The 20,925-nt window shown below is 43.4% G+C and overlaps 1 protein-coding gene across 3 annotated transcripts in view; it reads left to right on the top strand.

The window, feature by feature from the left end:
• Positions 1-20,925, top strand: part of LOC126456997 (dehydrogenase/reductase SDR family member 11-like) — a 604,547-nt gene that overhangs the window by 80,329 nt on the left and 503,293 nt on the right. The gene's annotated exons all lie outside the window — the stretch shown is intronic.

Here is a 20,925-nt window from a genome sequence, read left to right as displayed (position 1 = left end):
TAGCAGGCGAGTATGTAATGAGAGTGTGATAGTCACCCCTCGCACATCTAAGCTTACTAAAACAAACAGTGTTAGTAAACTTTGTAAATTCTTTTCATTTCATTGTATTTTGCTAAAAGATTTGTTAGTCATTTGTTGTGCACGTTTCTGACGGTACGAGTACTAAGTTTTAGGTGAAAATGTATTTCGACATGTTTGACATATTCTGTGTCTGCTGCGACTACCATCCTTGAGGCCAGTGGAATGGATATTACAGTAAGCAGATTAGTTCTTATACAAAAAACGTGTTCCGTATTTTCGTTTTCTCCCATTCCATATCCACGAGCATCTCCACCATTAGCACTTAGCAAATTTAAAGTTTCGCGTTCTAACGGTTGGTGTTTATGTTCGAAATATACTTTAGCGTTGCAAATTTTTATTGAACGGTACAATATAGTTAGGCGTTTCAGTGCCTGGTTACAAACTACGTTTAACGTGATCCAGGAACAATAACGTGGATGTTATAATTTTCTGTTCTCATCGTGATGGGTGATAAGAGGAACCCCTTGCCTCTCACTCGCTCTTTCGAAGGTCTTCTGTCACTAAGCTATAAACTCTAACAACGCCATTTACTGGTTCTTTGGTGTACTGCGAACCTAACCGTGCTTCTGTTGGGATTATGGTGTACTACGCCGTCACTAAGGGAAACATCCCAGTTAGCAAGCTGAGCAGACTCTTAAAATTATAAATTACGAATCTTTTATTTTCGGGTTCCGAGTTTGATGAAATAAAGCCTATATGGTGTCCTAAGCGATGCTCGCGTTACCATTCAAAACCCCATGAAAATTCGCCATGTAGTTATCAAGGTAGCTTGTTCAGACTGACAAAGAGTCTGACACGACGGATTTAGATAAAGCTTTAAATCACGGTAACTATTTTTTAGGATCCGTTTTTGACGAAGTAAAGCCTATACGTTACTCCGAGCTAGGCTAAAGTTCCTTGTCGAAATCTAATCAAAATTAGTCCGGAAGTTTTGGAGAGTAGCGCGTTCAAACAGACAGATAGGCAGATAGAATGGTTTTACAGTTTTATGATTAGTAGTGGCAGTATAGAAGATGAAACGAATGGCAGATCTTGTGTGGCAAGGCAATGCTACTAACAAGAGAATGATATACACCTCTGTTTATGCTCGACAGACAACCTTGTATTTCCAATAACAACATGTTTATTTGTCCGCTTCCGAAGCTGAGCTGTCAGTATTTCTCACTGCCACGCGGAGCTATCAGGTTCGTTCGCAGTACACGCTACCGCTTTGGCAGAAGTGGAGTATGGAGCACGGCGGTGCGTGAGGCCGAATGAGGAGCTATTTAGACGAGAGGTATTGGCTCTTAGAAAGACGACAACACCCGGGAGAACGATGTACTGACTGCATGGCCCTTCATGCCGCATCCAAATTATGCTATGCACAGAGGAAGCGACGGCGGCCCATCGGCAGCAGAAGATCAATATTGAAGTAGGAATCAAATGAAATTAATCACTATCTTACTACTCCGCTGCTATGTCAGCTGATAAGAACAATATCTACTTGTCCGTGTACAACTAAGGTGCTCTGGGCTAAGCTTTTATAGTAGGCGGTATGCTGTAGGGTTCAATCTTGTACATCTTGAAGGTCGCACTGAGGGTTGGCTCACTAATGATTATAGCAGTGTGTTAATTAATGGCAGATCTGACCTACCAGTCACTCACGGTAAAGTCGATATTGCTTGTTAGATGTGATCATGTCAGTTTATTACTCTCAGCAAACATTACGAATGATCCGTAGCTGGTTCCTTTTTTTTATTTTTATTTATTTATTTATTTGTACGTTGCAGCGGCTTGCAACAGCCCGTCCTTACTCTTAATGTTTCCCTTTTTTGTCGTTTCCCAAACTACTCTCTTTTCCTTGATACCACTCTCCGTGCGCTCTTGATTATTGACCTTTAGCTCTGACAGTTTAAAGTGCATTCCAGTCATTCTGGATGAACATTTTTACTTTCCCAAAATTTAGTGAAAACAACGCCGAAACGCAAACTCGTGTAACAGAAGAAGGTAATCCCAGCTGCAGAGCATGTGGTGTTCATAGCTAAGAAATATTTTAAAGAGCGTTTATTTGTGCTCGCAAGATTTCTGTTTCTGCATACATTTACTTTGCAATTACTACAAAATTTACCTGACACAAAGTGCTGTATTTAGCAAACATTTTCGATGATATGTCCACTGAATAGCTTTGGCCAGTGAAACAAATTTTTTATGTTTAATTTTTAAATATAGCTTATATATTAAGTGGTCATGGTCATTTAAGAATTAGTATTGAAGTTATTTGATGAACATCCCATATCTTACATATTACATTTACCTGCTTCCATCACAGTCCAGTACCCCGTGCCATTGCAGCTTAACTACACCTCTACACTGGACAGTTCTGTCAGGCTAAGCAAGGGTCGCAAAAGACAGATATTCGGACGATAACAATGATGAGGTTAACACAGGAGAGGAATTCATAGCGGGCCGCATCAAATCAGTCAGAAAACTGATGACCCAAAAACAGAACAATGACATATGCGGAAGTCAACATGGACATACGAAGATGAATAATACAAGAATCAAGAGACTGGTGAAATTCAATTCCTGCAGTCTGGTAATTCCATATAAAAGAGATTAGTTAAAAATGAAAGGTATTAACGTTTATTTGCTATATAGATGGGTGTGTGTGGGTGGGTGGGTGGGTGGGTGGGTAGATTGGTGAGCGTGTAGGTGGGTGAATGGGTGGCTGGGTGTACTGGTGGATGGGTGGGTAGATTATCTTATAACAAAGCAGTAATAACATAAATACAACCCTGTGACTTATCGTTTACGTTACATGTGGGAAATAGCAGGAAGTATACAGACCTAGATGCTCAAAAGTACCTGGACACCTATTGATGTACATTAATACACGGTGTCTCCGTCCTTGACACTTTCACGGCTAAAAATCTACTGGGGACACGATCCATGACGAGTGTGAATGTCTGTGGAGGAATGGTAGCCCACTGTTCTTCAAAACCCAAAACCAGGTTAGATAGTGACATTGCATCCTGGGATCAGGAGTGAAGTCGACGTTCTACCTCATCCCAAGATGTTCCACTGTGTTCTGGTCGGACCTCTGGGCAAGCAAGTCCATTTCAGAAACATTGTTGTAAACAAACTGTTGTCTCACAGATGCTGCTTTATCACAGGGTGCACTTCATGCTGATACAAATTACACTACTAGCCATTACAATTGCTACACCACGAAGATGACGTGCTACAGACGCGAAATTTAACAGACAGGAAGAACATGCTGTGAGATGCAAATGATTAGCTTTTCAGAGCATTCACACAAGGTTGGCGCCGGTGGTGACACCTGCAACGCGCTGACATGAGGAAAGTTTCCAACCGATTTCTCATACACAAAAAGCAGTTGACCGGCGTTGCCTGGTAAAACCTTGTTGTGATGCCTCGTGTAAGGAGGAGAAATGCGTACCATCACGATTCCGACTTTGATAAAGGTCGGATTGTAGCCTAGCGCGATTGCGGTTTATCGTATCGCGACATTGCTGCTCGCATTGGTCGAGATCCCATGACTGTTAACAAAATGTGGAATCGGTGGGTTCAGGAGGGTAATACGGAACGCCGTGCTGAATCACAACGGCCTCGTATTACTAGCAGTCGAGATGACAGGCATCTTATCCGCATGGCTATAACGGATCGTGCAGCCACGTGTCGATCCTTGAGTCAACAGATGGGGACGTTTGCAAGACAACAACCATCTGCACGAACAGTTCGACGACGTTTTCAGCAGCGTGGACTATCAGCTCGGAGACCATGGCTGCGGTTACCCTTGACGCTGTATCACAGACAGGAGCGCCTGCGATGGTGTACTCAACGACGAACCTGGGTGCACGAATGGCAAAACGTCATTTTTTCGGATGAATCCAGGTTCTGTTTACGGCATCATGATGGTCGCATCCGTCTTTGGCGACATCGTGGTGAACGCACATTGGAAGCGTGTATTCGTCATCGCCATACTGGCGTATCAACCGGCGTGATGGTATGGGGTGCCATTGGTTACACGTCTCGGTCACCTCTTGTTCGCATTGACGGCACTTTGAACAGTGGACGTCACATTTCAGCTGTGTTACGACCCGTGGCTCTACCCTTCATTCTATCCCTGCGAACCCTACATTTCAGCTGGAGAATGCACGACCTCATGTTGCAGGTCCTGTACGAGTCTTTCTGGATACAGGAAATGTTCGACTGCTGCCCTGGCCAGCACGTTCTCCAGATCTCTCACCAATTGAAAACGTCTGGTCAATGGTGGCCGAGCAACTGGCTCGTCACAATACGCCAGTCACTACTCTTGATGAACTGTGGTGTCGTGTTGAAGCTGCATGGGCAGGTGTACCTGTACACGCCATCCAAGCTCTGTTTGACTCAATGCCCAGGTGTATCAAGGCCGTTATTACGGCCAGAGGTGGTTGTTCTGGGTACTGATTTCTCAGGATCTATGCACCCAAATTGCGTGAAAATGTAATCACATGTCAGTTCTAGTATAATACATTTGTCCAATGAAGACCCGTTTATCATCTGCATTTCTTGTTGGTGTAGCAATTTTAATGGCCAGTAGTGTACCATCGTCTGCGAGCTGTGCCTCTACTGTAAACACTACACAATGCTCTAAAATTTGTTCATTTCCTCCCACATTTAGAGTTTTCCTAAGCGCAATAACGTGACGACACTCAAATCACAAAACATCACCACACTGTAACACCACCTCCTCTGTACATGACTGTCGGCACTACACTTGATGGCAGGTAGCGTTTTCCAGGCATTTGCCAAACCCAAGCCTTTTCATCGGATTTCCATAGGTATAGTGTAGTTCCTCGAATCACTCGTTTCCAGTCACCCATTGTCCAGTGGCTTCGCTCTTTACATCCTGCTTAGCATTCATTACAGAAATGCGTGGCGTATGAGCAGCTGCTCTACCGTTGTTCCCCTTTCTTTTTAACTCCATAGACACAGTCACTGCGTTAGCTGAACGTTTTGCAACCATCCTCCACCATTCTTGACGATTTCTGTCCGTCAGTACATAAGGTCTTCCTGGTCTCGGTTTAACTGTGGATGTTCCTTCGCATTTCCGCTGTACAGTCGTACCAGCAACAGCTAACCTGGGCAGCTTTAGAAGGGTTGAATTGTCCCTACCGTATTTTTTACTCAGGTGACATCCAATGACTGCTCCACATCCGAATCACTCTCCTAAGTCACTCATTCTGCTGTCACTGCTTCTCTACTGACAATAAAATACCACGCCTCCTTTTACACTGGCGGGTTAGTGTCTCGTGGTGTCTTCTAGTCAATCTCACTTTCAGTAGTGCCCCCACGTATTTGATCAGACAGTTTATTTAATCCTTCAGAAGTACCCAATTGGAATCCAATCGGAAATATTTTGAAGGCCTTTCCTACAGTGTCAGTGGTAAGTCAAACATTTAAAACTCGTTAAATCTAAAAAATATTATGGAAATCGTGGACTGTTTTACAAATCCTCAAAAGGAACACGAAAAAGTTCACTTGCACAATAGCAGCCTATCAAGTTACTATCGAGGCCATTATGACTGCAAGATCATTTCTTGTCCATTAGGAGACCATGAGTGTCATACACGTGCCCTTCACATGACATAATTATTGTCCCTAATCGCATAATGTCGTCACTTCCGTCAATGATATCATCATCCTTAACAATGACCTAATCAAGTAATTGGAATTTACCAGCTCCCCCTACCTCACCCCTCTGCAGCCAGTCACAGACCCGTGTTTTAGAAGCGATCAAAATCTAAGATGGCGGAATTAAACCCAGCTGTGCAGAGTGAGAAATTTAAAACCTCCTCTCTCTCCAGTCAATCACAGCCTAACATATTAATGCTTGGCTGTGCTCAAAAATATCTGTGACATGAGTGATTTCTGAAAAAAATTACATTTGCAGCATGTCCACATCTAAAATAGGTCATCAATACACACATACACTTAAGAAATATGAAACCTCCACTGAATTGCGTAAAGTATTGTCAAAAAACTGTCGTCAACTATGTTTTCAATTTTAGAAAATGCAGTCATTGCTTGCAGGGGAATAGTGATTAAAACTGCAGAGCACCCACAGATTGCATGCAACTTTTTCTTCTTTTCTTTATTTTACGACATGTGGCGGCTCTGCAATCTAAATTTTATGTTTTCATCCATGACCGCAGAAAGCTGTTTATGGACTGCTTTACTACTCACCACTGTTAATTTCATTGGAGATTATATATCATTCAGTACAGAATAGCAAAATGAGTATATAACATACTGTATTTAAATATCTGAAAACCAAAATTTGCTTATGCAAAGTAGTTAACGAATTAGAAATACGTAGTTGTTGAAAATGAGTTTTACTTTAAGTACTGTCCCAAAAATGTCAAAATACGAAGTAAATATCACTGCTGATTTATGCTCCTGTTGCTTGTCATCACAAACAGATCACTGCTCTTGAAACGTCCCAAGTTCGATTATTGTACCATAGTGAAAGGTACAACAAGTTAATTACTTTACACATCTATGTACTTGTAAAGTGTCACAATGTTAATTCAATGTTTAAAATGTCTGCAGATATACGTCACTGGTGCAAAAAGTGCAATATTTATGTCAAGTATCACAATGTTATTTACCACATACACACATATATCCGTCATGCTGGTGTTAAAATCATGATTGTGAATTCAAAAGTATATGCCGAATGCAATTTTCAAGCGTAAACACATGTGGCTAAGAAAATAATGTAATAAACATACAATTGACATTTCAAGTTTGGTCTAAAAGATCATGTAGTAAAACTAATGTGACCAAGCAGAAAATGCATGGCTAAAAACACATTAACAAGTAGACATTCTGAATGTAGTTTCTTTTGTATACATTATGGGAGTGATCGATCTGTTACAAATATTTACTATCAAAAACAGTCTTGATCACAATTTATTCATTACGGTGACCGGTTTCGGCCACTACTGTCGCCATCTTCAGATCAATGAGTAAGAACCTCCTTCTGCTGGAGACTCACTAGTTATTCTCCACCTCCTGAGGCCGTGTGCTCAGCTAATGCGCTGCTAGCCACTGACCGCAACAAAATGTTTCGACTGTTCTGCTGATTGTAATGAATAAACTGGCTTCTGTTTCGCCACTACTTCTACGACCTTATGGTAGCCGTCCACCTGGCTCTACGTGACTGCTGCGCAACATCCTGCATCGTCATCGCGACCTGCAAGGAAATCAATAAAATAAACAAGCCATCCTTACCTCGTTGCAGACCATTCCGCTTATCCAAGTGGCGGTAAATTGTGTTTGGACAATAAGTGCATCGGCTGCGGCTCGCCAACGGCATGACATACCAGGTCTCCCAACTAGCACGCGTTGGACTTTTTTGAGTTGGGTAATTTGAGCGTTTTGGTTTTTTCCAGCCAGGTTGACAGTGTCGATAACCTCTGGGAACGCATTGTGGATAGATGTCAACTCGAAACTCACCTGGGATTTTTTAACATGTGGGGGCATCCATGAGGAGACATGCTGAAGCCAACCTTCCTGTGGACGGTGGCTGCTTGGAATACTCGTTGTGTTTATCCTCAGGCGTATATCTACAGTTTAGTTCCTTGTTAACTGTGTTACAAGGTGTTCATATACTCAGCAATAACACGTCGTATCGGGGACACCGTTGTTTGTGGGACTATGTTTATTAGATATACACTCCTGGAAATTGAAATAAGAACACCGTGAATTCATTGTCCCAGGAAGGGGAAACTTTATTGACATATTCCTGGGGTCAGATACATTACATGATCACACTGACAGAACCACAGGCACATAGACACAGGCAACAGAGCATGCACAATGTCGGCACTAGTACAGTGTATATCCACCTTTCGCAGCAATGCAGGCTGCTATTCTCCCATGGAGACGATCGTAGAGATGCTGGATGTAGTCCTGTGGAACGGCTTGCCATGCCATTTCCACCTGGCGCCTCAGTTGGACCAGCGTTCGTGCTGGACGTGCAGACCGCGTGAGACGACGCTTCATCCAGTCCCAAACATGCTCAATGGGGGACAGATCCGGATATCTTGCTGGCCAGGGTAGTTGACTTACACCTTCTAGAGCACGTTGGGTGGCACGGGATACATGCGGACGTGCATTGTCCTGTTGGAACAGCAAGTTCCCTTGCCGGTCTAGGAATGGTAGAACGATGGGTTCGATGACGGTTTGGATGTACCGTGCACTATTCAGTGTCCCCTCGACGATCACCAGTGGTGTACGGCCAGTGTAGGAGATCGCTCCCCACACCATGATGCCGGGTGTTGGCCCTGTGTGCCTCGGTCGTATGCAGTCCTGATTGTGGCGCTCACCTGCACGGCGCCAAACAGGCATACGACCATCATTGGCACCAAGGTAGAAGCGACTCTCATCGCTGAAGACGACACGTCTCCATTCGTCCCTCCATTCACGCCTGTCGCGACACCACTGGAGGCGGGCTGCACGATGTTGGGGCGTGAGCGGAAGACGGCCTAACGGTGTGCGGGACCGTAGCCCAGCTTCATGGAGACGGTTGCGAATGGTCCTCGCCGATACCCCAGGAGCAACAGTGTCCCTAATTTGCTGGGAAGTGGCGGTGCGATCCCCTACGGCACTGCGTAGGATCCTACGGTCTTGGCGTGCATCCGTGCGTCGCTGCGGTCCGGTCCCAGGTCGACGGGCACGTGCACCTTCCGCCGACCACTGGCGACAACATCGATGTACTGTGGAGACCTCACGCCCCACGTGTTGAGCAATTTGGCGGTACGTCCACCCGGCCTCCCGCATGCTCACTATACGCCCTCGCTCAAAGTCCGTCAACTGCACATACGGTTCACGTCCTCGCTGTCGCGGCATGCTACCAGTGTTAAAGACTTCGATGGAGCTCCGTATGCCACGGCAAACTGGCTGACACTGACGGCGGCGGTGCACAAATGCTGCGCAGCTAGCGCCATTCGACGGCCAACACCGCGGTTCCTGGTGTGTCCGCTGTGCCGTGCGTGTGATCATTGCTTGTACAGCCCTCTCGCAGTGTCCGGAGCAAGTATGGTGGGTCTGACACACCGGTGTCAATGTGTTCTTTTTTCCATTTCCAGGAGTGTATTTTAAAATGTTGCGGTAACCACGAGCTAGATGGTGAAGTGATGACGGCTTAGATTAGCTAATAAACACATTTATTAGAGATTAAATTTCCCAGAGAATAAACAGGATCTTAATTATACCTTTATCTGATCATGTCCACAATGGACTTAAACAAGCATTACAGAAAACTCAATCACAACTTGTCAAATAAATCTTGAACGCTCAATTAACTTTAAACTCCAGAACATCGCTGTGGCTACAAGGCAAAGAGTTCTTACAGTGACAATATTTACTAGTAACCAAAATTGCAAGACACTTATAAAGCTGAAAACTAATTAAAATTTTAGACAACAACCTATTAAATGAACTACTTTCTGACCCACTTAGAGAATTAAACTTCACACGCCAGTAACGCTGCAAGTTGTCTCAAGAATTACAGTAATATCAGACTCAGGCATCATGCCCAGAACGAACGCGCGTAGCTACTGGCATCATGTGACGGAAAAACTACACGTTGCAGTAACAAGGAACCACTAAGCCATGACACACATAACACTCGTCAGATATCAGTAAAAGCTCTAGGATTTACAAGCACATTATTATTAAGCTACCTGGAACACATGAAAGAAATACAAGCACAGGCTCAGAGCAAATGAGCACACACAGTTTAAAAGGAACCCGTTCAGATTTTCGCAAATGAACAAAATTTAACTGTACTTTGCCTTTAGCAGTTACCGTGCTGGTTAAGGAAGTGAATGAAAATACCCAGTTAAATGAAACAACGGCTCCAACCAGTGTCTTACACAGGTTTCATTTAACCACTATGACAATCTCAGTCACCAAACTTGCCCGCACTTTACTTACTTCACAAGTATTAGGACCAATTTTATCACAGCGTGGATAACTGCACTCAGCTCCTTCCCGGACTCTCTTCCTTCAACTCAGCACCAGAGCTCACGCTTTCTCAACGAACATCATCCAGCCTCGTTTTTCGTTCCTGCTCGCCCCCCCCCCTCCCCCCCCCAAAGCGAGGACTACTGAGCATCCTTCCCCTCCATCATACCCTCTGGTCGCAATCAAAGAGTTAACCACTCACGATATATGAGGCAAAGTGGATAATCGGAAAAGGTAAATCGAACTGCAGGGCCACGGTTCAGTTTTGTTATTTCATTGGCCTTTACTCGACCTTTTCATTTGTAACCATTATAGTCAAACCGCCGTATTTTCGGCGCGCGCGGTAGCCGCGTGGTCTACGGGCGCGCCGGCCGGAGTGGCCGAGTGGTTCTAGGTGCTACAGTCTGGAGCCGCGCGACCGCTACGGTCGCAGGTTCGAATCCTTTCTCGGGCATGGGTGTGTGTGATGTCCTTAGGTTAGTTAGGGTTAAGTAGTTCTAAGTTCTAGGGGACTGATGACCTCAGAAGTTAAGTCCCATAGTGCTCAGAGCCATTTGAACCATCTACTGGCGTCTTGTCACTGTCCGCGCGGCTCCCCCCCGTCGGAGGTTCGAGTCCTCCCTCGGGTATGGGTGTGTGTGTCGTCCTTAGCGTAAGTTAGTATAAGTTAGATTAAGTAGTGTGTAACATTGAAACTTTTATGAAAGATTTTAAGTTAAGGTTCAGAACAGGACCGAGAGACCGAGATGTAGTCCACCATGTGGCGGAGGTCTCAGGGGCTCTTTGGAATAGGTTAACGACATGGGCAAGGTATACGCAGGCTTTCATGCCATAAATGTTAAAGACTTCCTGGTGGTACCTCGTTGCCACAACTGCGCAGATATCGACCACATACACAAATACTGTACTAGGAAGGCGGCTTGCTCCATGTGCGGTTCTGAAGATCACCTTAGAAAAAACTGCAGCAAAACAAGCGGTTGTGTGCCATGTACACGCAGAGGTAAAAAGTCCTGCGGGGCATTTGGCAGGAACTGCCCAACTTACAAGATGTTGGAACAGCGCTTGATAGCCAGAACTGACTATGGCTGACGCTGTAAATCAAAGCAGAACAGCTAAGAAAAGGAAATCCCCCAGTAAACAAAGAAGAGACGCTGAAAGAGCACGTAAATTCAAAGAATTTATAAATCAAATACAGAACACCAAGAAACAAGAAATAACCGTGACAAGTGTAAGTATTCAAACAGAACCAGCAGAAGAAGCAGATGAACAAACAACATCCAAAATAGATATATCCATACAGACTGAACCCGTGAATCACGCTCCTCCAGTTGTCACCTCCACACTCAACCCTGAAGCGGCAAATTTTGTCGCCCGATCAGCAACAACAAGCCAACCTACCCCAACACCAAGCAGCCACACGCCAGTTAATGACCCAGAATCCCAAAACACAAACACCACAATCCCCACACAAGACGACACCTCCAAAGCAATCCTACAGGATAGCTCCGTCACAAGTACAACTTAACTGGAGGCAAAACAACAAGACCCACGGGAGCAGACCCTAGGAGAATCCATCCCAACCTAGAATTCGCAATGTAGCTCTCCCGCCTGGAGCAGCCGGCTGTCCTCACTACAGCACTCAGGCACGTCGTACGTGTAGGGCATAAATACTGAAGAAGGGTCACCTTCTCCACAATGGAGGCTGTAGACAGAATACAGTTAAGGTCAATGAACCTCCCCACCGAATTTGGAGCCCTGCGTGACTTGCTCAAAAAAGTGTTTGAAAGGAGAGGGGAAAGATTCGAAATGGACGAAATATATGCACAGTCTGTCCTGGCTAATGGGCGAATAGCGTCAGACTGGAATAAACCCTGGCCTGAATGTAACTTCCACACATTCTTCCCATAATGTCACCAAAAGTAACAATTGGTCAAATCAACACCCACAACAGCCGCTCTGTCATGCAGGAGCTGCGAAGGATAGTGGAGGAGCTGAGACTGGACGTAATCTGTCTGCAGGAGCCATATTCTTGGGCTGGGCAAATCTCCTTCATGTCTGCCTCCTGGCAAGTCATCTCCACTGGGGAAGAACCTCAAGTAGTTTTGATCATCACGAATAAAGGGCTGAGGGCAACAACAATAACGCAGTTGTCAAACAGCCACTGTAACGTCGTGGAATTACAGACGCCTCTTGGCTTGGTACACATAGTAAACATGTACTTCCAGTACGGAGGGAATTTTGAAGACCACTTAGATCATCTCGCAGAAACGACCACGGCGTTACAGGGAAAGAAGGGTATCATCACGGCAGACATGAACGCGAAATCCCCCCTATGGTACAGCGGCACCAGAGATGCAAATGGGGAAAAGGCTGAAGAGTTGATCATGGCCCAACAGCTTGTTGTGGCCAATAAATCAGGAAATCCCCCCGCCTATACAGGTGGAGGTGGTGTAGGGACCAACATCGATGTCACCCTGGCCGCATCTAACATCAGTAGCAACATCCAAAATAGGGTAGTAAAAGATCAAGTCACTACAAGTGATCACAATATGATCGTATTTCAACTCAGTCAGGAAGAGTGCCGCTGGGACCTGGGGTGGGAAACACAGTACAACTTCAATAAAACCAACTGGGAACGCCTGGCTCGAGAGTGTAGTATTCCTCCATTGCCCGAGGGTGGCCTGGACGTGGATAGGTACGCCGAGGAACTGGTGGGATCAGTAATTAGGGCGGCAAAAGCCGCTGCTCCGACTAGGAGAAGGGCCGTAGCGGCCTCCCCACCACCATGGACTGCCGACCTCGAACGTCTGCGCCAGTCTGTCCAACGGGCGAGGAAGTATTACCAGCGAAGTGCTGTCTGGTCGGAAAAACAACACTGGCTGCAGCAATACAGAGAAGCGAAGGAAGCATTCCAGAAACAATTAAAACAGGTAATGATGGAGAGCTGGGAGGACTACGTACTAAGACAACTTGAAACTGACCCGTGGGGAGTTCCCTACAATCTAGTCAGGGAAAAGATAAGGTCCCCAGCGGTCCTCTCCACTGTCAGAGAGGCTGGAAGAACAACAGAGTCCTGGCGGGAGACCGCCGAGGTCCTCCTGCGGACTCAACTGCCAGATGATGAGGAAAATGGAGAAACAGAGACCCAACAGCAAATCCGCAGGGTAGATCAGCAGGAGTACACCAACGACACCAGGGTGTACCCTTTCTCCAAAGAAAAAACTGCTGCACAGATAAAGTCATTAAAAAGGGGGAAAGCACCAGGGCCAGACGGTATAGTAGTGGAGGTGGTACAGTTCCTCGCCCCACAGTTAGTAGCAGCTCTTACAGGTTTATATAACAAATGTCTAAGGACCGGTAAATTCCCGAAGATCTGGAAAAGGGCAAATATGGTCATCATCAAGAAGGGCAAGGACAAAGATCCCATAGAGCCAAGGTCTTATAGACCAATATGTCTCCTAGACATCATGGGGAAACTGTTAGAGAAGCTATTGGCTGACAGACTGACTGCACACAGGACTTTGTGCGGGATGAGCGACACGCAGTTCGGCTTCCGGCCGGGGCGATCGGCGTCTGACGCAATCGCCCTAGCGGCTGAGGTGTGTGGCTCTGCCCCATACAAATATGTGATCGGCATCATGGTGGACATATGTGGCTCCTTTGACAACCTGTGGTGGCCTTCGCTCTTCTCCCGCTTGCGCGAGGAGTGCCCAGGTCCACTCTATGGCTGTCTCAGGAGCTATTGCATGGACAGGGAGGTCTGGTTATCATCGCCTAGCGACAAGATAAGCAAGACCATTACGAAGGGGTGTCCCCAGGGCTCCGTACTGGGGCCACTCTTTTGGGACGTAAATGTAGAGCCACTCAGCGAGGACGTGAGAGACGTGACAGCCTACGCTGACTACCTCCTCCTGTTGGTCGGCGGCTGTAGCCATGAAGAACTTGAGCCAAAAGTAGAAAGAGCAATAAATATACTAGCTGAGTTGTGTCAACAAGCCAAAATGAAAATCGCACCAAACAAATCAACATACCTTCTCCTAAAAGGTAGTCTGGTCAGGAATCCCACGGTAAGAATAGATGCAACACCAGTTCTTCAGCGTCACGAAGCGCGATATCTCGGCGTAATCATCGACGAAAAATTGAGCTACACATCTCATATTGAAACCATTACATTATGTGCCATAGAAACCCTGAACAATCTCATCAACATTGGTCATAAGAGATTTCACCTGCCACCTGCTCTCATCAAATTATACCATAACAGCATCCTGTCATCAGTAGTGGGTTATGCGTGTGGGGTCTGGGCTCACAGGCTCACGAGGCTGTGAGAATAGTGCAAAGAAACATGATAATGCGGTCTGTAGGGGCCTATAGAACGACTCCTGGGAGGGCTCTACTGGTGCTGATGGGATTATGTCCATTAGACATAAAAATAAGAGAACAAGTCGCATGGTACTGGATCACTCTCTAAACAGTCTGCGTGGTGTCTGTTTGTTCTATATCGTGTCTCCCTACCACTTTCGCGCAACGACGCTCTGAGCGTGTTTTTTAGGGAATTGACTAGTTTGAACCTGGGACCTGTTGCTGGTAAGGAGACGTCAGACCACACATGACATGTAGAATTCAAAGAGTTCAGTGAAACTAGCAATGATATAACCAAATACTTAATGATTTCAGCGTCAGCTCCACAGCACTCCCTGTAAAGGAATCTTAATACTAACTAAATTTAGTGGAAGGGGTTCAAGGCTTTCCTATTTTTAGTTAGCTGGTAAAATAACGTTGAAAAAGCAGTTAAGTTTACCATTGGAAATTTTATTCTACTCACAAAACATCGTTTATAAATTGCACTATTGATAAAAGGAAATGTTTTAATACAGGATGGTAAAAACCAACTGCATGCAACAAAAATGTGAACGAATATTCCTTGAATGGGTTTCCAAGTTCTACAATGGATCAAAGGATGACCTATGCCATATCACATCTGTAATCTAGGTTTAAATTAAGTTTCACAAGAGAGAAAACTATCAAAATGGTCTACAGTGACCCTCAATTATCTTTAATTACTTATCTAACTTGTCGTAAATTACAGTGGCTGATGTGGCTTCTCAATAACTATATAACAGAAAAATCATCGCGTTTCAGATTTTTACTTCAAGTGGCAAATGTGAACACCATGAGCTTTAATTGATGTAACAGATGAGACTTGTGCAATTCTGAGTGAAGCTTTATGCGCTGTTATGCGGCATCACGTGCGTTCATTACCTTGTCGGTGTTCGTCAGGGGGTGGCGGACAGCACAGCTCCGCTCACCTCGCCGTCTCCGAAGCAACTCTCCTCCTAACTTTTCCTTACAATTTACCGAAGTTAGTTTAAAAAAAACTATCTGGCTGTGTTTTCATCTGACCAGTCAGGGTCTCAATGTTAACCTTAAGCTCCACCTACAGAAATTCTGTCTATCCAATGAGAAACGTTATAGTTTTCGTGGTGGGGCAATGTTTTTAAAGTTTGCAATGTAACAGAGACGCGAAAAAGTCTCACGCTAAAACTTGCAGCTGGTGTGGTCCTTTTAGCGTTATCGTAAGATCTATACTGTTCTTCTGGAGGGTTCTATCTTTAAACATGGGCTGGGAGGTGGTCCTAACGTAACAGAGACGCGAAAAAGTCTCACGCTAACACTTGCGGGTGGTGTGGCCCTATTTGTGTTATTGTAAGATCTATACTGTTCTTCTGGAGGGCTCTAGCTTTTAACATGGGCTGGGGGGTGGTCCTAACGTAACAGAGACGCGAAAAAGTCTCACGCTAAAAACTTGCGGGTGGTGTGGTCGTAGCGGTTAGCTGGTGGCGACGTGGGTGTCCATCCCTTATCGTAGGGCCTTCTCGCTTAACACGGTTCTGCTCTCGGCTTCTGTTCTCGTTTCTCCCCTCGGAACTGCGTCTGTCTCACGGTGGGAAGGTATGACATGCATTTAGGCATTCTTGTGTTAGTCTGTGGTATTCCATTTGCTCACTCTTTACTCGTATTACTTTGGTTAATTTAATGTCACGAATTATTCGGAGCTATGTGACATACTACTGGATCTGCTTATCATGTCAGGGTTTTCATGGAAGGTGTTGGATTTGCCTGACACCTTACATATCACCACCCTTCGAACTTAATTTTTGTACTGAAGTTAGGCAATGATTGAATCGTTGTCTAAGTCAGTCAAAAATTATTTCTTTATCTAAATTTTGTTGCCTACTGTTCAGCCACGTTATTCTGTTCTATGCTAGTTTGTATTACTAATTTATATTTTTATATTCTTCCAGATTATTATCAAAAATGACAAGAGAAGAATATTTTTATGCTATTGTTAATTTTTAATTATTTTCTTTCTTTATTTAATTGTGAAGTTTGTTTTTTAAGAAGTTTGTTATCGAAAGTGAGGAGTCTTTCACATCGATTTTCTTAGAAATATATATATATATATATATATATATATATATATATATATATATATATATATATATATATAATAAATGTTGTAATTAAGTAAAATCTATTCCTAACACATTTTCTAAATATCATGTACAAGTAAAATGTTTTTGTTTCTAGACACTCATTTCAACATTGTTACACTAACAAATAAGAATTATTTCCAAGATTTGCTTTGACAAAGAAATATACATACACAAGTATTGAGATATTATCCTAACAAATGGTACAAGTGTTAAAAAAAAGGGAAAACATCGAAGAAGATAATTTTTTATTCTTTGTTTTTATAAGGAGAAAATAAGTAAAATATAGTTATTCCTTTATTTTTATGAGGAGAAAATAAGTGGCATATAGTTTTAGTGTTTATTATGCCTTATTTTTGTTCTTTATATACTGTCCATTTCAGAACTAATGACTTATTTTTATCGATAGTCTATTTTTTACTTAAGTCCATAGTCAATGACTGTTATCTTGTAGTTTATTAGCTGTTTGGTGTGTTTAACTTACTTAGTTTTCTACGCATTTCTTTTTCACAATTCCTACATCACATAATTTGATTTCACACATTCCTATGAATGTTTAAGCATGAGGTTGGTGAATGTTTTTGCATGAAGGTGATGGACTTGAGCGAGATGGATGTGGGCAAGTATTTGATGTACAGCTTCGTTCGTTGTTCCTTGTTGGCTTTGCAAGTGTGTGTTGCTGTTGTGGAGGTCCCATAATGGAATGGAGCTGTAAGTGCAGAATCTCGTGGTTTACTGGCTTTGTATGCGTGAAAGTCATCGTTATGTGTCGCTGAAAGCGGTCGTTTTTCGTTGTAATACTTCACAGACGACTAGTTTACAATAGGATAGGGATTTGGGAAGGTATGTCATCTATTCTTCACCCATCTGCTTTCTTGGTCTCAATCTTGCAAATCTTCAACTTCTGTTCTTCCTGCTTTTTCTCTGCTTCTTACTTGATTCTTGGTTCTTCTCTGGGCAGGATATGGAAATATTTATTGATAACTAGTCGCTTTGAAGTTCTCCTCCTAGTAACAGTTTGATAAATGGTTTGGACATGTCATTTCTACTTTGTGGACGTTTTCTTCAGTTTTGTGCATCAGCATGCTGTTTAATAGCGGTAGTGTGACTTTTACACATATTTTTTTGCCAGTGGTGGCTTGCTCAAGCGGTCTTCTGGTCAGGCCATTTCTTGCTCGCTCCGCTGAGTGGGGGCGTTCAGAGACCCTTCTGGTGTTCGGCGTTGCGTCGCGTCACTGCAGGGTGTTCCGTCCCAGCAGGGTTCCGCCTAGCGGTCAAATTTATTGCGCACTTCAGTTACAAGGGCCTTCTGTTGGTCTCGCTGTCCTTTCCCTTCTCTCGACACTTCTGCCTTGTAGGAATCATGTGTTGCTAATTACGTCCTTTTCTTTCTTGATACTTCTCGCGTTGCAACTTGTGGGTCGTTGCATCTGGTCTTTGCTGGAGTTTTTACAATGGTTCTTACAAAAAGTTTTACTTATAATCATCTAACATATGTCTACAAATTTCGGCGCCCTTTCCATGTTACAATTCTAAGATTTTTGAATCTTAACTTCTACAAAAATCCTCAAATTCGTTTTATTTTTATTTTTTGTGTAGTGTCGTGGTGTATAGCATTTTAGTATTTCATGCTGTTAGACTATCTACGTTTTATCCCTTCACCTTAATCTATGGTACTATTGGTGTTGCTTTTGTTTTTGTTTTTATTGAAACTACTTTCTTTTTCCCACCTTCCTCTCTCTTCATTCTTCTTTCATCTGACGATCTTATCTGCAACATAATCTTGAAATATTGTGCTGATTATTTACCAGTAATAAAATTAATCTTCAAACTTGTACTGAAAGTGTTTAATACTGCCAGTCTTGGGTAAAAATACCTCTGCTTTATCTCGTAAAATACCCTCTAATTCTCTTTTACTGCGTTCTGAAATACCTTGAACTTCTTGCAATTTTTCGTCGATTTCTTTATGGACTTCTAACATGAGTTGAGGCGATTCCCCCTTTTGTGCATACCATTCTAATTCTTCATCCTCTTTCTCTCGCATCATTCTCAATTGTTTGTTTATATCTGGTATTTCTTCTAATTTTAGCTTTTGCTGAAAGAGAAGTGTGACATTCCCGAATGTTACGCTACCTTTCCCCATATCTATTATCGCTCGTCTCTCATTTAAAAAATCTGCACCTATAATCAAATCTACAGTTAGTTTAGGTATAATCACAAAGTTGGCTTCGATCTTTTGACCTTGGCACAAAAGAGTTAACCTTGTTTGTCTCGTAACTTCCGCAGCATTGTTTCTAATAGGACCTCTTACTTTAATCTTACGTGTTTTCAGAACTGACAATTCCTCATTGGCATCACACTGCATGAATAAATTTTCTGAGATCGCAGTCAGTTCACTTCCGCTATCAATTACAATATTGACTGGGATATGCTTTACCATGGCCTTCACAATTGGTTGGATTTGAAAGGGTTGGTTCTGTTCTTCTTCTTCCTGCATCAACGAATCCTCCACTGAATCATACATGAGTCTTTTTAGGAATTTCCTTTGTGAATTCGAACTTTCTGTAGGATAAGCTTCGACTACTGCTTCTCTCTCTTTTATTTCCTCTTCTCTATTTCTTCCTTCATTTACGCTTTCTTCAACATCCTCTACTTTTTCCTCATCCTCGTCTATTTTCTCCTTCTTCGTCGCTACTTCCACATAATCGCATCTAAATGCTCTAATTATTGCTTCATAACTTCCTTCATTATATACGTTGGGTTGTGTGCCCACTCGTAACTTATTTTCAACTTCTGTCGACTGCGCATTATCCTCATTGAATTCGCTTTCCATGGTTTCCATCTCAAATAGCTCTGCAATACTCATTACTTCGTCCATTCCTCCTACATTCGTTGTGCATGCCTCTGGTAATTCATCTTCCTCGTCAGTATTTTCCCAATTAATTTCGTCCCAACACGATATTGTTATTTTCTTGTCTTCGTTTTCATCTGGTCCCTGCGGATTTGTTTCTTCCTTCTTCTCTTCTCGTGATAAGATTTTTACTTCTCTGTTCAAGGTGCTGCAGTTGTCCTGGGTCGGTGCGTCATTCTCTTTGGCATAGGCGCTTAGCTGTCAATTCGAACGTTTATCGGGGTTTGGTGGTCTTACCTCCACCTCTTCTATCTTTATTCTCTTTTCTTGTTCAGCTTGTTGATAGTGGTTTCTTTGTTGATAATTTGTCGGTCTATTGGTTCTCCAGTACCCGTTCCGGTTGAAGTTATTCCCTCTGTAATAGCTGTTGCCGTTCCTGGGTGAATTATAGTTATTGCTATATTCTCTTCTAAATCCATAACCGGTTCTTTGTTGAAATCTATTGTCGTTTCTTGGTGCGAAGTTATCACGTGGTTCGTAATTATTGTTTCTTCGTACTGTGTCTTGAGGATTCCACTGCTTTTTGCTTTCGTTTTCACGTGCGCTTCGTCTTTTTCTTGCGTCATCTTCCGAAAATATGAACTCTAGTTCCCTTTGAATACCTTTAAATGCTTCGACGTCATTGCCTCCGCGACCTACTAATGGTTGCTGGTACTTCAATGGTAGCTTCATCGCGCATAATTTAATCAACTCTCCGTCACTGTATGGTACATCTAAGCATTGATTTTTCTTTGCCATTAATTCGAAAAATTTCACGGGACTCTTCCCTCCTGAATTTTCAAAATATGGCTTCTGTAATAATTCGTACTTCACTCTGTTCTGTGCTTCGCTGGACCAATATCGTGAGAGAAACTTCTCTCTGAAATCTTCGTACGATCGGCATGTCGCTGCAACATTCTGCATGGTTTCTGCGACTGTTCCTGACATGCGTGCACATATAAAGTCTAATTTGTGTGCTAGCGTCCAGTGTTCTGGTAATCCTAATCGGAATTGATCAATGAAAGTTCGTGGATGTAATGAGTTTCCTTCTCGAAAGTGTTGAAATTTTCTGACTGTGAGGAAATGATCATTGTCGTACTTCGTCATAGTTCCATATGAAATTCGCGATTTTTCGCCACTTTTGCTTCTGATCATTTCTCCCGTCGTTCTTTCCGGTTGTGGTAGATCCATTGGATATTGTCCACTGTAACTTACCCCTACCCTTGCGTGGTGTCGTTGGAGTGGTACGCAATAATTTCTTCCATCGGTTGTGAACGTGTAGCTGAATGCATTGCACTGTACTCTTCGCGACCTGGCTTTCCATTGTCAGGTATTGGTTCGGTATCTTGTCTGGCTAACCTTGCTGCTTCATTGCACGATCCAAACTGTCTTGAAACATACATTTGTGGTTCCGCATGTGTTTGTGATGACGTTTGTTCATCA

The sequence above is a fragment of the Schistocerca serialis genome, chromosome 2, assembly GCF_023864345.2.
Source record: "Schistocerca serialis cubense isolate TAMUIC-IGC-003099 chromosome 2, iqSchSeri2.2, whole genome shotgun sequence".
Taxonomy (NCBI): Eukaryota; Metazoa; Arthropoda; class Insecta; order Orthoptera; family Acrididae; genus Schistocerca; species Schistocerca serialis.
This window is presented reverse-complemented; position numbering and strand designations above follow the sequence as displayed.